Here is an 18,752-nt window from a genome sequence, read left to right as displayed (position 1 = left end):
TTTAACCCGATTATACACAGGTTTTTTAAGATACGACGTTTTTAGTATTTAGTATACAAAATTACATTTGTTTAATCTGTAATACCCTAACACATTTTAACCAAAAGAGACGCAGCGGAAAATACCGACTCAAAAATTCCTTCTTTCTTATCTATATTACATACTTGGAGATTCATTTCTAAAATGTCAAACACATTCTTGAAAAGATTTACAACCTTCATTCTTAATTAACGCATCAAATGTAATATATAAATACAAGTCATGTGACTGCTCTTCCCGTACAATCCTTGCTCTTTGACTCGATCTTCAACCTCTTAGACTTCATAATGATGTTAAGTCCGTGCAACCTGCAATCACCACATACATGCGCATCATTAATATTTGGTGACGTCATTCATAATCTAAACATACATAATTAAATGACCATGCCACATTCTTTCTACTCATGCTAATCCTTTCGATTATCATTCCAAGTACAATCTTGCATCCCAATCATTAATTCTTCATAAGGAAAACAATGGTATACCTGCATTTCATTTCATTCTCAAAGCACTTGATTAGTAACGTTAATACCCAAACGTATTGTAGCCATGCATACATGTATACGAGCCCTATTCTTTCGTGTACAATCAATCCCACTTCGTGCATACACACTCATACGTATATTTATACACACACACGCACACATACATTCATACAAGCTCTTACATACCACTTACATTCCCATATAATTTTTACTAACATATACTAGTCACAAACATCCATATAAATAAGTCTCATACGTACAAACTTACATGCATGTTCATTTCTCTTCATGCTTACCTATGGATTCCGTCACTAACATGTAGGCAAATCTATACACATGCATATCTCCAAGCTTATTTCTTTCCCACACATACTTTGAGTGAATGTTCTTGCTCATGAGTGAACATTCTTGCTGATAAATGAACATTTCAACTATTGAGTGAACATTCTTGCTGACGAGTGAACGTTTCAACTGTTGAGTGAACATTCTTGCTAATGAGTGAATGTTCCAACTGTTGAGTGAACATTCTTGCTGATGAGTGAACGTTCCAACTGTTGAGTGAACATTCTTGCTAATGAGTGAACGTTCCAACTGTTGAATGAACATTCTTGCTAATGAGTGAACGTTCCAACTGTTGAGTGAACATTCTTGTTGACCAGTGAACGTTCTAACTGTTGAGTGAACATTCTTGCTAATGAGTGAACATTCCAATTGTTGAGTGAACATTCTTGCTAATGAGTGAACATTCCAACTGTTGAGTGAACATTCTTGCTAATGAGTGAACGTTCCAACTGTTGAGTGAACATTCTTGCTGACCAGTGAACGTTCCAACTGTTGAGTGAACATTCTTGCTAATGAGTGAACGTTCCAACTGTTGAGTGAACATTTCAACTGTTGAGTGAACACTGGCCGTAGATTACGACAGCTTGCTGTTGCTTCCCCTTGTTTGTTTGGCCATAAGCTACGACTGATCTTCTGTAGCTTATGATGGATTCTTTCACTCTAAACCTTCTTCCTTTTTGATTTTAACAAGACAACCGTTAGATATCCAAACTTCCTTCTTCCACATTTTTCATGCTTCCAAGAAGTAACATGACCATAATTCAAGTCCCCATATCCTTTTACTACTTAACCCCGATCAAACCATCTACCGCATCACCCTATGTTTCTTTCTACATTTTGACCCGTTCGCTTCTACCGTGTAATTCCAAACATAGATGACCACCAACGACTTACCACCTTAACTTCATTTATAAATAAGAAGTGATTCCGGAAATCACTTACCTTATGTGTCCGTGATCCGCCTCCTTGCCTCATCTTGGCCCGTTAGCCTTTCGTGCTTGATTCCATCTCGACATGATCCCTATACTTTCATGTCATCGCAATCACATTCTTGTTAGCATACATGATTGTACATATTAACGATCATATCAAATACATATCACACATTTGACTTTCATTAGTCAATTCTAACAAGCATAAGGCATATTCCCACAATCATAATTCATCATGTCATCACATATAACACATATCGATATAAAACGTACCATTTGACATTCTATAACATTGTACAGTTGACTTTCAGAAGTCAACGGTTTATCATATGAACTTTCTACTTAACCTCATATATTCGTGTTATCATATTAGCCTATACTAATGACATCATATATATTTCAAACTCATAATGTAGTATCTTACAACCACATGATCACTAAATTATATACACCTATACATTCACAAACACGTACTTTCACATGCTAATGCTTTCATTATCTCACATTTGACAACCACATTCAAGGTTTGTCTATTTAACATAATCACAACATCATTATTTACTAGCAAGTTCATATGTTATATACTTAGTGCACATTCATTTCTAAATTACCAATAGGCAATTGGTCCAACACATGTTGTGCACCTCATCATTCAAGGATAGAGTACAAGTTCTAATGCATAATTGTACTCAATCATACCATCAACTACACCTTCTTATGAAATCCTTCTATAATACATCTTCTCATGCCTAATTATCATCAATTATGTCATTATCAAACTCTACACATGTTCATCCACTGTTTAACATATAATTTCACATACTAGCTTATAATAAGCATTTCATCAAACACTTGGTGTGCATACACCATTTAATGCACAATGTATAACTAATTTATGCACGATCTTCTAAGTTCATACATAATTCATCAAATCTTCTTACTAATCAACAAGTACCAATCACACATAGACATCAACATAACAAAATCTCTAGTTCATCCACTCATTCATATTAAACGATAAACCATCAAAACCCCAAGTTCTTGAACATGGGTTCTTCCAATAAAACTGCTAATTGAGATGATTAACTCATAATTGACACTAAATTAGTGCATGCATACACAAATCCAACCATCTAACATCCCAAATTTACCCAATTGGGGTTGATTCGTCAAAACCCACCAAGTACTCTAATCAAGAAGGTTTAAGGGGTGAATTAGATACTTACTTGATGCTTAGGAGGTGATGAACACCCCTAAATTCATAGATTATCCATGCTATTTCAGATTTCTCATCTCCTTCTTCTTCCTTTGGTTCACACAAGAACATACACATACACACACTATGTGTGTGTGTCGACATATACATCTGCCCCAAATGGGTTTCCATTTTCTTTTTATGTATTAATTAAAACACTTTTCAACTTGCCCTCTTTTTGCCCTTGAAGTTTTGTTTGTTATTTGTTACTCACAAAATTTCATTCCATACTATTTAACTAGCATATATAACTAAGTTAACTAACTTAGTTACCCCATATCACATTGTGTAAAATAAAACATGGTTGTAATTTAACATTCGGGTTTTGGGGCGTTACAAGTCTACCCCCCTTAAAAGGGGTTTCGTCCCCGAAACCTTGTTCATCTCCACTAAACCATAAATATCCTTTAGGTTTCGTATCCTTGCATAACGCTAATCCCTAGTAAACATCTTTACTAAAGACCCATTTATTCAATAAATTCAAGATGCATACTATGGAAAGAATGCATTCATGGTTCAATCTAAGGTTTTGTCCCCACCTTCAAAGATTAGGCAAAAATATACTTTCATGCATTTAATGATCATAATGAGTTTTCTTACATCTATGTTACTCATAAATCATGCTTAATACTTCATTCTTACGTTAGTCACACCGGCCCTCATCACGAGCTTACCACAATAGTTCATTATTAATATTCCCCTTTATTTCTTTCATAGCCACACGAGAAGTCGTAATGTGATCACACGTATATCATAACATTCAGCTAAGGCCTTGCTACATCAACATAACTGCTATTTCATACTTACTTTTTTTTGTACGTACCTCGAGAATTGAGCATCATCCTATGTTTGCTATAGTTATATGTACTATGTACACCTTTATGTTATATTCTGCATCACTTCATTCATGTCACACTTGTGCTACCATTAGTTCGTACGTTACGGGGTTATTCAACCCATAACATTCTATCTAACACCCACATCTTAAACCATTTACTAACCTTGTTGTTTTGGCACAATACCACGACCCGCAGAACGGATCGGCCATCTTCATCTTGAGTCCATACCATCCCCGGAGTGATCTCATTCATCCGTGTGGTGAGCTTCCGCTCGTGCACGTCCCTTCCCAGCTCTACTAGCTTTATCATACCAAGAGTTCTACCTCCCTCATCTATAAAATTAATGATTTGCACATTTCATTCAAATTCCGTCAAATATGGCATTGATCAAATCATCTTGTTTACATACTAGTCCGTTCTAGATTCTTTTAAAACATTAGTTCGTTTGACCCATTCATATTGGGTCAATACATGACCGTTCCTTACCATATCATTTTCATTCGTTTGACTCGTTCATAACGAGTCACTACATGACCATTCCTTAGCATATCATTTCCATTCGGTTATTCATTTTTTTCGGTGTTAATTCACCTATATTCTTCCACAAATCATTAACTTACTTGGCATACTACATTATATTTCATTACTTACGTAGTACTCTCACAATTTGAAAATAACTATTTTCCAACTTCTGTTTGGCTTTTCTAGGTCAAACTGCCACTAATTATTTTTTGTTTACCTATTTTGGAGTATGTCTTGTACTTACCTCCAGATCAAATATGCTTACAAAAACAACCTTTCATTGTTCTAGTTTTCTTGAAAAAGAAACTTTCATTCTCGTCTATACTTGAGCCATTCTTCCGGGTCTTAACCGCCATTCATCCTAACTCTCTCATGAGTTAATTTCCAATATGTGTATTTCGTAGCTTTATTCAATAATTCTTTCACACAATGCATATATATATTTATTACGACATCAACTTTCAACGGTTTTGTTCAGTTAGTATATCGAACCTTTCATGTTATTTTACTATTACTTGCTTTCTAACTAACCATATCATCTTCTTTTGACTTTTCAGAAACTCAACCCGTACGTATATTCTTATTCACGTTTTTATCATTTGGCTACAATCAAACCCAGGCGTGTTCATACATGTTTAATCCGTACTCACCTACGGGCTTATTTTTTTTCATCCATACATTTCATTCCCTCCTTTCATTCTTACTTGTTTGATTCGTACTTACTTACGAATTCAAAAATTTTCATTCTTTCCATTCATTCTTACTTGTTTAATCCGTACTTCACTTACGGATTCGAACATTTTCATTCTTACCATTCATTCTTATAAAGTACTTTCATTCTCTTGAAAGTCTTACTATTTCTTTCACCTACATATCCACCTACTACCCAATTCTAGAGGAGATACCTACGATAATTATCATGGTCTCACGAACGCCATATGCTTCTTGCGTACTGGCCAGGCACACAATCCACATACTAATTTCATTCCTTCATATAAGGGGGATAGAATTGTGATATACGAAGCTTTCAAAACCCTAATAAAATAAATGTCATAAGTAGTGCGACATATTATTATGTCGGATATTCAAATATCTAGGACGTTGGTTAACTTCTAGCCCTGAATTAATTAAGGAATAATAATAATAATAATAATAATAATAATAATAATAATAATAATAATAATAATAATAATAATGTGAATGTCTTAAAAATGATGATAGTAAAACATGCTAACAGTTGGTAGAACTCATTTATGGGGTGATTTTAGAGAACCGACAAAAAAAAGGAAATATTATATTATACTAAATTACAAACTAAATAAGGAATGAGTAAAGAAATCGAACTTTTTCAGTAATTATCAGTCAACCCTTTCCCAATTTCCGATCAAATTGACGCGTCCTATTTATTTCTAAGATTACATCGACGCATACTGCGGGATTTCGTATCCCTCCCAAACGGTAGACTATCATTATTAATCGACCTCATTCACATTGTTTCACTCCTTACGCAACCTTTCAAAAGCTACCCCATCCGCTATCTTCAATCCCTCTGTTCATCTTCAAGTGCGCAGACGAAGACACCACCGACCATTTGTTTGAACCGACTGAACTTGTTTGTTTTGCTAAACATGGGATTCGACGTTGTAGAAAACCGCTGAACACCTCTACACATTGATCAGGTCGGTAAGATTCTCTCTAAATTCCGTAGTCTCTCATATAGTAGCTCCATGGTTTGACCCGTGTTGTATTTTTCTAGCCGCCACTGCTCGGTTCTTTTGGTTGTCTACGTTTGTACCGACTGCATACCAATAAATCCGAGCCACCACTGCATACCATCGACTCGTCCTCTAAAGATCTCTGTTGAACCTACTTCACCGTACCGGCTGGCTTTTCCTTCGACATAAGGTATCGACCAACAACCTTTATCCTTTGAACACCTTCATGGCTATGTTTAATGAAATACAAATAAGATCATCAAAACATTAATCTTTGACTAACTAATTAAATTAATAAGTAAGAAGGTGAATAAAATAGTAACAGTAGATACTAACTAAACTTTCACACACTTACATGAACCTAGCTTTTTTTTTTCTCTGTCATTTTCTATGGTACTAAATTTTTGAATCTCTTTTACCGCCGAACACCGGTCCAAATCATACTAGTCTATATTATACAAAATTAAATTTGTTAATGTGCTACTTGCTTACTCTGTTCGTCTTTCGACATCTTAATGAAGAACATGATTAAAGATTGTAATAAAATCAAAGAAATAAACCTATTTTAAGTTAGGCTATGCTACGGTTGATGAATGGTTGATGAGCTAAGTTTTACTTTAATACACATTAGCCTTTCTACATCTACTGTAAACAAAATTCCTTGCCATAATAATTATTAAGTGTAGCAATTTGTTTATTTTATATATATATATATATATATATATATATATATATAGGGTAGGGATATGGTAAAAAGTGTCTAAAATGTAAGAAGGGTAAGAAGTGTTTTAAACCATTGGATATTTGATCTAATGGTTGAGATCAATAGGGTATAAAAATGTAAATTGTGTTTTAATTAGAGGGACCTTATGTAAAATTGAAGGGCAATAGTGTCTTTTTCAATGTTTGAAATATGGTAACCATATCATACACGACCAAAACCTCCTACATTCACTCCTTTTTCCTTAAATATAGGAATTAATGATTCACCTTAATTGTAGGAGGTCTTTGGTTTATTCGTCATACATTATCATAAAGAGAACTGTAATCAGATTCATGGCGTGGTGTTTTAAAACAACTGGATAAAATTGACTATGATTCAAGTCATGGTGTTTTATCTGGAGACATTTTTCATGGCGTGGTGTTTTAAACATCTATGATTCAAGTCATGGTGTTTTATCTGGAGACATTGTTCATGGCGTGGTGTTTTATCAAAACAAAACATTCCCAGATTTTAAAACACCATGACTATGATTTAAGTCATGGTGTTTTATCTGGAGACATTGTTCATGGCGTGGTGTTTTAAACATCTATGATTCAAGTCATAGATAAAACACCATGACTTGAATCATAGTCAATGTCTCCAGTTTTTTAAAACACCACGCCATGAACAATGTATGATTCAAGTCATAGATAAAACACCACGCCATGAACAATGTCTCCAGATAAAACACCATGACTTGAATCATAGTCAATGTCTCCAGTTTTTTATAACACCACGCCATGAACAATGTATGATTAAAAGATGTTGCGATTAAAAGATGATGAAGAATATAAAACAATCAGATGTATAACGTTTCCTAAAATTTCTCCTAATTCAAAATTCGATTCAAACCTTAAAAAACTCATCGGCAGTTTTTTTTTTTTTTTTTTTTTTTTTTTTTGCAGTTATTCTTGGAAATCAATTAAATGATAAAAATGTCAAATTACTAATATACCCTTTTGAATTAATTAGGATAAAGGACACTTGTCATTCCCAAATTATTTCTCACACTTCTCACAAAAGTCCCACTTTTTACAGGATCCTCTACCTATATATATATATATATATAACATGTTCTGCTGTATAATTAAATATATTTTTAACAAAGGCAAATTAATAAGTAAACTGGTTAATATTTGCTATTAATATTTCTACCACTTAAAAGCTCACCATCCTAATCATCATCGTATGTACATACTTAATAAGAAGAATATAAAATAAATGTATGTGCTAATAAACCTACCATACACACTAATTATAGTACTACACAAAGGTTTTCTTTTTTTTTTTCCTTATAGGAGAACCATCAACATAAATAAAGGTAAATAATTCAATAATATATTTATAGGTTCTTGCAAACGATTGGAAAGAATTTAGCATCGTTGGTATAATCATAGAAGATTGCTTAAGGTACGGATTTTGTGGTCTCTCGTTTTTAGCATAATATTGTTTTCTATTCTCATAGTGCACGGATATTCGGTCTGTCACTCGTAGCGTAAAGTGCTTACTCGCTTTATAATATTGTCGTATCCATCGTCACCGTTCTATGATTTATTGTTACACATCTCGTATTGAATTATTGCCTTTAACACGCATGCGATAGGTTACATTTTTTCTTTTTGCTCATTGTCGCATGTTCGCACAAATTTTATTATTTATTATTGATCATTGGCTAGATGTGATATAGCCTTAGTGTATCCTTAGTTTATTTGCCTTGATTTGAGTGAATCGTTTTATTGACCTCAATACCCGAGCATATCCACCTATGGGGACATAGGGCGTCATCATAGGCACAGTTGACGTGCACCATCCGTGGTGGTGCGAAAGGCCCACGGCGTCTCTATATTGTATTGTGTGCTAAGTGATTGCACTTATTGATTATTAAGAGGCGTATGGATCGATCCTAGGAGTGTAAGTGTAAGTGTTAGTGGTAGTGAGATAGGTGTGAGTGCCCACATCCCCTCTACATAATGGTGCATTGGAACTGCAGCTAATGTACAAAGTGTTAGTGTTTATTGTTAGTGGCTCACATGGGTATTTCTAATATACCTTTATGGTATTCATCAGTGATCATTCAGCGTATGGTATTGTTTGTATCGTTAAAGTGTTTAGTGTATTTGCTTCTATCATTTATGTGTTAGTGCTATTGTTTCTCCGTTACTGGACAATTTTTAGCTCAACCGTTTCTTTTTGTTGTTTTCTTTTATTATGTCTTAAACAGGTACTCAGGGAAATCGGGGAAATGTGTGAAGAGTTATAATAAAAAGCTAGAGTTGGAACAAGGAGTTTAATAAAACCTTATATTCAATAAATTTAGACACTTATGTTTTTGTGTTGAGACCGTTATGTCATTTTGGGGTTTTTTTGTTTTTAAACCTATGAAATTTATGTTTTAATTAAGTTATTTATTATCTCTGATTACCGAATTGTGTAACACGACAGCCCTACTCGGGGCGGGGTGTTACAGTTATGGTATCAGAGCTTAGGCTCTATCCTGTAGAAACCATTAACTAAATAATTAAGACACGTGAGGAATGGGTAGACATTGGGTTAGGTATTCCGTTATGTGATTAGTCCTTATTATTTGTTTTATCTAAATTTTTAATGTGTTTTGTTTAGATCCCTCCTCGTCGTGAGACACACAACTCTGGTCGTCGTAATGGTGGTGGACTAAATGAGCCTGATACAAATATCGTAGCTGCTATCACTCTGGCCTTTACTGCTATGTTGCCTGCACTTGTTCAGGCCGTACGTGGTCCTGACCCGAATCCGAACCCTAATCCCAATCCAAATCCAAATCCGAACCCTAATCCAAACCCAAACCCAAATGGTGTAATTGGGGATTGGCTTGATAAGTTTATAAAACAGAAACCGAGATCTTTCACAAAGGCAACCACTCCAATTATAGCAATGGATTGGATTGCTCATACCGAGAAAATATTTCGGGCGTTAGGAGTTGGCGATGAATTTAAATCAAGGTTAGCATCGTATAAACTCGAAGAAGATGCGCAAACTTGGTGGGAAGGTGTATTGGAGGAAAGAGGAGGAGACCCATTTGTGGAGAATTTACCTTGGGCAGATTTTCGTACTATTTTCTATGAGAAATATTTTAACAGCGTGGATAAGAGTTCGTACACACGAGAGTATCACATTATCCGTCAGAGGAATGACGAACCACTTTCTGACTTCACTGATCGATTTTATCGACTAGTTGGATTTCTTGGGTCAGCTGCTGGAACACCAGAGGAACAAGCAGAGAAATATCAATGGGCAGTTTGTGATCGGATACGTAGAGCAATGATCCAGTCAACGTTCCCCACTGTTGCAGAGGCCGCTAAGGCTGCCAAAAAGGTTGATATGGAGAACAAAGAATTTTTGGGTGTTTCCAATAATAGTAGGAAGAGAAGCAGAGACGAGTATCGCACTCCGTTCACTAGTGAGTCGTCTCAAGCACCTACTCGAAATAATCAAAACAATATGGGGAATAGGACATCGGGAAGGAATAATAGACCATGGCAGGGAAGGAGCCAAAATCAGGGTCAGATCAAACCCTACCAGCCACCAACCCAAGCTCAACCCGTAAACCAGAGGGGTAACTCGAACCCTACCTAGCCTCCAGTGTGTAACCATTGCAACAAGCGTCACCCAGGCATCTGTCGTCGACTTACTGGGGCTTGCCTTAAGTGTGGAGATATGGGGCATAAGATTAATGAGTGCCCAAAGGCTGGTAACCGACCAACTGATGCCACTAGGGGAGCTACTGTGCCACCTACTACTGGAGGGCGTGTTTTCTCATTGATTGCAGGGGAAGCTGCTAATGCTCCAGGTACCTTCTCCGATAAATGTTCCTTTTAGTATTATTATTTTGCTTGCTTAGTTGTTTATGGCTTTCATACAATCGTTTGTGTCTTATTGTTTATCGATTCACTAGGTACTGTTTCGGGTAGTATTTATTTGGGTGAGCGTGACTTGTATGTGTTATTTGATACTGGGGCAACCCACTCGATAGTCTCACAACTAATTGCCCGACATCTTAAAATTACGCCTTATCTATTGGATCAAGCTTTAGTCATTTCTACACCAATGGGAAATTGTAACACCTCGAATTTTTGTATCCAATGATGTGTTAACACGTGTCATTTGATTACACGTGGCATTGATATTAAATAAAGGACTAATTTTGACAAGCCTTGAAAGTATGTAAATTCGAGGGTTATAAATGTCAACAAAGGGTAAATATACTCTATAGTAACCCTAAATGATGCTCGTACCTTCAAACGAAAGACTTACCACCTTAACTTCATTTATAAATAAGAAGTGTTCCGGAAATCACTTACCTTTTGTGTCCGTGATCCGCTTCCTTGCCTCATCTTGGCCCGTTAGCCTTTCGTGCTTGATTCCATCTCGACATGATCCCTATACTTTCATGTCATCTCAATCACATTCTTGTTAGAATACATGATTGTACATATTAACGATTATATCAAATACATATCTCACATTTGACTTTCATTAGTCAATTCTAACAAGCATAAGACATATTCCCACAATCATATCTTTTCAAATCATATAATTCATCACGTCATCACATATAACACATATCGATATAACAAGCACCATTTGACATTCTATAACATTGCAAGTGTGACAAAAGCCTAACCTTGCTACTTGTGCACAGTTGACTTTCAGAAGTCAAAGGTTTATCATATGAACTTTCTACTTAACCTCATATATTCGTGTTATCATATTAGCCTATACTAATGACATTATATATATTTCAAACTCATAATGTAGTATCTTACAACCACATGATCACTAAATTATATACACATACACATTCACAAACACGTACTTTCACATGCTAATGCTTTCATTATCTCACATTTGACAACCACATTCAAGGTTAGTCTATTTAACATAATTACAACATCATTATTTACTAGCAACTTCATATGTTATATACTTAGTGCACATTCATTTCTAAATTACCAACAGGCAATTGGTCCAACACATGTTGTGCACCTCATCATTCAAGGATATAGTACAAGTTCTAATGCATAATTGTACTCAATCATACCATCAACTACACCTTCTTATGAAATCCTTCTACAATACATCTTCTCATGCCTAATTATCATCAATTATGTCATTATCAAACTCTACACATGTTCATCCATTGTTTAACATATAATTTCACATACTAGCTTATACTAAGCATTTCATCAAACACTTGGTGTGCGTACACCATTTAATGCACAATGTATAACTAATTTATGCACGATCTTCCAAGTTCATACATAATTCATCAAATCTTCGTACTAATCAACAAGTACCATTCACACATAGACATCAACAGAACAAAATCTCTAGTTCATCCACTCATTCATATTAAACCATAAACCATCAAAACCCCAAGTTCTTGAACATGGGTTCTTCCAATAAAACTGCTAATTGAGATGATTAACTCATAATTGACACTAAATTAGTGCATGCTTACACAAATCCAACCATCTAACATCCCCAATTTACCCAATTGGGGTTGATTCGTCAAAACCCACTAAGTACTCTAATCAAGAAGGTTTAAGGGGTGAATTAGATACTTACTTGATGCTTAGGAGGTGATGAACACCCCTAAATTCATAGATTATCCATGCTATTTCAGATTTCTTCTCTTCTTCTTCTTCCTTTGGTTCACACAATAACACACACACTATGTGTGTGTGTCGACATAGACACCTGCCCCAAATGGGGTTTCCCTTTTCTTTTTATGTATTAATTATTAAAACACTTTTCAACTTTCCCTCTTTTTGCCCTTGAAGTTTTGTTTGTTATTTGTTACTCACAAAATTCCATTACTTACTATTTAACTAGCATATATAACTAAGTTAACTAACTTAGTTACCCCATATCACATTGTGTAAAATAAAACATGCTTGTAATTTAAAATTCGGGTTTTGGGGTGTTACATAATCTGTGTAATAAATATGGTTTTTAAAGATATAACTTTTTTTTATTTGATATATAAAATTACATTTATTTAATCCATACAATATAGAGGTTCATAAAGATATAAATTTTATTATTTAATATATAAAATTATATTTATTCAACTTGTGTAATACACGGGGTTCTAACCTAGTGTTTATATATAAGTTTGTTTGATAAGGGATGGCCAAAACTAAAAATTATCATATATATCTAATTTAGATATTTTAACTACTTCGTAATGTTAATTTTTAATTTTACATTATATTGTGTATATGATATTTAAATAAAACTAGTTTTATTCCCCGCGCGCGTTGCGCCGCGCAGCGGGGATTCCATATTTCATACGAAGAAGTGTTAGTTGTTGGTTCAATGCGAAGAAGAGGGGTTTGTTTAGTCTGATTCAATGTGAAGAAAAGGTGTTTAGTTGTTGGTTCAAACGTTGTTACATTAATGTTGTTTAGATGGACATGAGAGCAATATAACAAAGAGAGAAATATCTATAACCAAATCTTTGTCGAGAAAAATTTGAGTAAGGGCTAGGGACACTTAACAAATGGTTGTGCGTTTTCAATAGCTTCAAGTAGTCAAAACTACATTCTTACATGATATATGTTCATAGAGTGTTCTAATACTTCAAGCACTATATTACTATAATGCTAACTTGCGTATTTTTCTTATCTCATCAATTCTTCATTACAACTTTCATTTAGTTGCTAGAAGAAATTACATTTTCTTCAAGAAAGAACAAATTACCAACATAAATATAACATTCATTCTAATTTCTAAATAAAAAAACAACATAGTTGCATATCAAACACTTCTCTGCTTACAGCCAATCTCTCTAAAGGCTTATTCGTCATCATAGAACCCGTCTTGTCGGAACCCAAATCCAGCACCCTTGTTGAAACAAAAATCAAAATAACGAAAATCAAAACTGGGTTTTTCAACCTTTGGGTTACATACGAATTGAAACCATCAACGGAAAATCAAGTACAAACCTGGTATCGCGACCTGATATCATGATGTATCGGTTGTTCACGTTTAGATCACCGTAATCCGTGTTATTGTATGCAAAACATGAGCTAAATACAAGGAAGTTTAGTTGAAAAAAAATCAACCTGCAAAAAATAAGCATAACTTTAACTTAAACACGACGATATTCCATCAGTTTAAGTTCAAGCTGTACAAATTCTCTAAAGTGGTTATCAATAAACTTCATTTTCTGCTTGAGTTATAGAAAAATCGGGAGATCTGGAGGTTCAACACTGTTATCTCAGATCTTGATCTTGTGGTCTAGTCGATTCACAACACAATGAAAACAGTTGAGGGGTCCTGATGGTCTTTTAACCCAATCCCTGGTGGAGTGTAAAGGATTGGGTTGCCGTCATATTTGACCCACTCTACAAGAAGTGGGTCAGATATGTTGACCGGCACCACTTTGCATTGAAATTTGAAACTGGGAAAAAATATTAGTGTTTCCCGTGTACAATGCAAAGATTTCACCGTTGAGGAGGACGGTGGTCGACCCTGATAAAAAACCTCTCAATATCGTACCATTCGGATGGGCTGACAGCAACAGGAAGCTCAAACCAGTTGATCAAGTCTTTCGCCACGGAGTGACCTCATGACATGTTCCCCCAAACCGGTGCATACGGGTTGTGTGGATAGAATAAATGATACCAACCCATGTGAAACAACGGACCTGATTTGAGGAATTTGTCAAATAAACTAAATTGGATAATTTAATGTGTAGATTAATGCTTAAATACAAATAAAACTTATTTTATCAGATAAACAGTTACAATAGTATAATTGTTAGAAGAGATTATTTAAGTAAGCATTATTTAAACGACACTACTTAAAAACACAATCACAAATTTATTTATTCACTTTAAAAGTGCAAAGTAAAATTGGAATGATGACATACCGTTAGGATCTGAAGCAGAGTCCAGCCAAGAATATTATCAATAGCCATGAAATAAACCAACAAAAAAAAACAATTAATATTGAAAAAAAAACAAAAATAACGAATTCGATTGGGTAATTTTACTATAAATGAAATTTTTCGCCAGAATCTTCGCCTGCCCGTTCACCGAATCTTCGCCAGAAACTCACCGGACGTTACCTACTCATCCAATCAACATTAGTCGTCGGATTAGGTTCAGGGACAGCCGAAAAATGCCAATGTGAGAGCCCCATCCGATCATCATAGCCTTATCGTCTTTGATCTTTGTCATATTCAAAATCCCACTAATTACATTCTCCATTTCAAAATTTTTAATTCAAAGCCTGTGAAATCACCACTAAACTGTGAAGTTCAAATCTAATTCGGAGTAATAATTTTAAATTAAACAAAACCCATATCACAATGGATATTAGAAGACATTCATCAGTTTCCAAAACAAAGTAAAAAATAGAGATATCAGTTGTTTGCAATTATAAGTCAATTCACATGCTTATTTAGGTTACAAAAGCTTAATTTAAGTCACTTTTCACTATCCCTTAATTGGGTAGATTGATGTTTCTCATAATTTCATCACATCTTAATCCACCATCATATTCCTAAATCACACAACCCAAACTTTCAAAATTCCTTATATCCTTTAGACTAAAGGGTATGGAGAGGATGGGCTTGGAGGGGATGAGCCGCCACGTAGGCTCGGCTTGAAGGGGATGAACCTAGGGGGGTGGGGGATGAACCCCTTTATATATATATGTATGTATGTATAGATGTATGTGTGTTAGGAGAGAGGAGAGAGGATGGGCTAACCCGGCTGTGGGTAGCCGCTTGAGCCGGGCCGGACATGAGGGGGGTGGTGTGGGGGACCGGCGCCGGTCCTAGCCGGGCCTCAGCCGCCCCCCGTACCCATTAGTCTTAGGGATAATTTAGAAATACAGTGGTGGATTAAGCTGTGAAGTTATGAGTAACATTTTTCTTTTTAGTGAGTGATCGTGAAAAGCGACTCAAGTCACGCCTTTGCAATCCGAATAAGTTTCTAAATTCACATGTAACATATGCCGGTACTTATTTTTCATCGTTTCTCAAAAATAATAATAATAATAATAATATATATGGTGTACGGGCGTCAAACAAACCAACACGATCTTTTAAAGATGATTCTCATACACTAATAAAACAGTTAAAAAAATAGAAACCAACCTGCCAGTCAGAAGACCACCATTCCATCGATTATCCTCCTGCTGACAGAAAACCACCATTCCATCGATTCTCCTCCTGCTGACTGAGAAGACTACCATTCCATCGATTATTCCCTAGACTGCTGTTGTTCGTAACAATTATGAAACTCAGCAATCATAACACATCAGAATTACCTTGCTGTCTTGTAATTGATCAACATCATTAAGTAATTCCTCTATATGATGTTGATCAATTAGAAGACAACATGAAAACGCTATAAAACTCCTGGTCTTTTGAGTGGCACTAAATGCTATAAAACATGTTGACTTCTCCTTCAAAAATGCGGTTCAAATACCAAGTAGGTAATCGCTACAACTGGTTTTCACCCGATTGACCATACCCGGATCTGAGAATCAAAACTTACATTATATTAAAATGTGTAAACAACATCAGTCGAAGGTTCAAATTAAATCACACTCAAAGTTCCTTCGTTTTTTGACTTCCCTAAACAAAACATTGATTATGCAATTAAGACTTTTGTAAAGCTGAATATGTATTTAAATATGAATGATAATGGAAGCAAACTAATTTTTTTAATTGGTATTATTCTTTCTGTTGTCATTCTCTTTAGGCAGATTTCCAGTAGTGAAGCCAAACGTCGAATTTTCCAAATTTCAAGAAAATAAAGATTCAAGAAACCTTAAACAAAGAGAAACCTGAGAGGTTTGTGCAAACTGGAGACCAAAATTAAAAGATGGGCTTTATCAAATTTTAAAAGAAAATTGATCATGCTTAAAAAGTTAGGGTTCATACATATAATTGTAGGAGAAGAAGAATTAAATTTTCAGACAACAGAACCGTAGGAAAAAAGGTTCGCTAACCTGGGTGAATGCAATAGTGTTTCAAATCAGCAATTAAACAGCCTAGGTAGGAGGCTTTCATGAGGATCGATTGCGAAACCCTTAAAAACCACCATCGTCTGGCGGCCTGTTCTACTGCCGGCATCCATCTCTTCAAAATTGACGCGTGCGGAACTGCAGATGATATGGCAATGGGGGTTTAAATTCACTTTCATGTCGTGGCATGGTGTGGGGATAGGGCTGGGAGAAATTGACGCGTGGCCGTTCAATTCATTGTTAATTCAAGAAGAAAACGCAGAGAAAAAAAAAAAAAAGGCAGGCCATGGATCGAACCTGTGCGGGTGAAGTTTTATAACAAACAGAGAACCACTTTACCAGACGCACAAATATGATATATCTTAAACAATATATGTATATATACACTAACTAAAAGGGGCAAAAAAATCAGCCAATCAAGATGTGACTCGTGACACATGATACTGTTCACAAAGTCTTAAAATTAATAGATTTATAATATCCTCTAATTTAAACAAGTTGAAATCGAGCTTTACAATGACTCGTCCTATAATTAAAATATACTAGTTTCCACCCTTCGAGAAGTAGTCTCAAAAGTAAACATCACATGTGAATTCGACAATGACATTGATAGAAAATGACAAAAAAAAATGGTTTAGTAGGGTAAACTTTGAACATGACTGTTTGTTTATTGGTATAATGTTCATGATTGATAGAAAATGACAAAAAAGTGGTTTAGTAGGTAAACTTTGGCTTTGAGCATGCCTGTTTATTTTATTGGTATCATGTTCATGATTGATAGAAAATGAAAAAAAATGGTTAAGTGGGTAAACTTTGAATATGCCCGTATATTGGTATTATGTTCATGAACACTAATAGGATAAAACGAGTGTTAGACTATGGGGTATGAGGCTTGGGTTGGGAGAAAACGCCTAAACCACCACCCCGGGTGGCTTAGGTTGGGGCGTGGCCCTTGGGGCTTGGGTTTCAAGCCGGGCATGGGGCAGTCTTGACATCCTAGCTGGCTGTCGCCCATTCGCTGACCCCGCCATGTCATAGCGGCATCTTGGACTCACGAGGAAGAATTGGCTCTCGTCACAAGCGTCGTTAACGCTATGAAGGGGCGGCAACCGGGCCAAACAAAATATTGGCCAGAAGCATTCGCAACCTACCGACATAACGTCGATAACGACTGCCATAACCTCAACGCGTGCCAACACAAATGGCGCGAGCTACGGCCCTAGCTCGATCGTTTCAAGGCTTACTACGAAGCCGTTCCGAGCGGCGAGTTAAGCCACGAGGACCGGGTGGCGATGGCAAACATAGAGTTTCGAGGCAAGGAGCGAAGGGCTTTCAACAAGATCGCCCTTTTTGAAATTTATCTAACGCTCTAGGTTTGTTATTTTGTAATTTTTAGAAATTATGTAATATTTAGGATTATGTAATTTTTAAAAGTTTAATGAAGTTGTAGGTTTTTTTTATAAATGTTGTGTGAATTTTATAAATTTTTTGTATTTTTTTATAATAATCTGCCACACGGTGCACCCAACCCACGCCCCGCCATACCCCGCGGACACGTCACTAGGCGGTGGGGGGCTCCCATTCCACATGTCAAGCCCCAACCCAAGCCAAGCCCAACCCAAGCCCCACCATACCCCACGGTCTTATAATTTGTCAAAATAGATGTACTTATTAAGATTTTTTTAATTAGATAATGGTCCTTAGCCTATTCCTCGAATATGCCCGAAAATAGTTCATCTTCCACTTCTTTCTCGAGTACTCTTGCTTTTAGCACGGTTGGCCTAATAGTACAATTGAGCTAGGCTGAGGCCTAGGGCCTACAAAAAATAAGGGCT

At 35.8% G+C, this 18,752-nt stretch overlaps 2 long non-coding RNA genes across 3 annotated transcripts; both read right to left on the bottom strand.

The window, feature by feature from the left end:
* Positions 1-5,677: 5,677 nt before the first annotated feature.
* Positions 5,678-12,603, bottom strand: LOC110870729. The gene is made up of 3 exons (XR_002553205.2): positions 12,499-12,603; positions 11,232-11,315; positions 5,678-6,361 (listed from the first exon to the last, which is right to left on the bottom strand). It is a non-coding gene; the product is annotated as an uncharacterized LOC110870729 (long non-coding RNA).
* Positions 12,604-13,527: 924 nt separating this feature from the next.
* Positions 13,528-17,220, bottom strand: LOC110871691. 2 transcript variants are annotated; one of them, XR_002553880.2, is made up of 6 exons: positions 16,903-17,220; positions 16,043-16,427; positions 14,810-15,171; positions 14,437-14,584; positions 13,881-14,000; positions 13,528-13,779 (listed from the first exon to the last, which is right to left on the bottom strand). It is a non-coding gene; the product is annotated as an uncharacterized LOC110871691 (long non-coding RNA). The 2 variants fall into 2 exon arrangements; XR_002553879.2 differs by having other exon boundaries at positions 16,043-16,163.
* Positions 17,221-18,752: the final 1,532 nt, after the last annotated feature.

The sequence above is a fragment of the Helianthus annuus genome, chromosome 8 (assembly GCF_002127325.2).
Source record: "Helianthus annuus cultivar XRQ/B chromosome 8, HanXRQr2.0-SUNRISE, whole genome shotgun sequence".
NCBI lineage: Eukaryota > Viridiplantae > Streptophyta > Magnoliopsida > Asterales > Asteraceae > Helianthus > Helianthus annuus.
The sequence above is the reverse complement of the archived record's forward strand: the minus strand, read 5'-3'. Positions and strand labels throughout refer to the sequence as shown.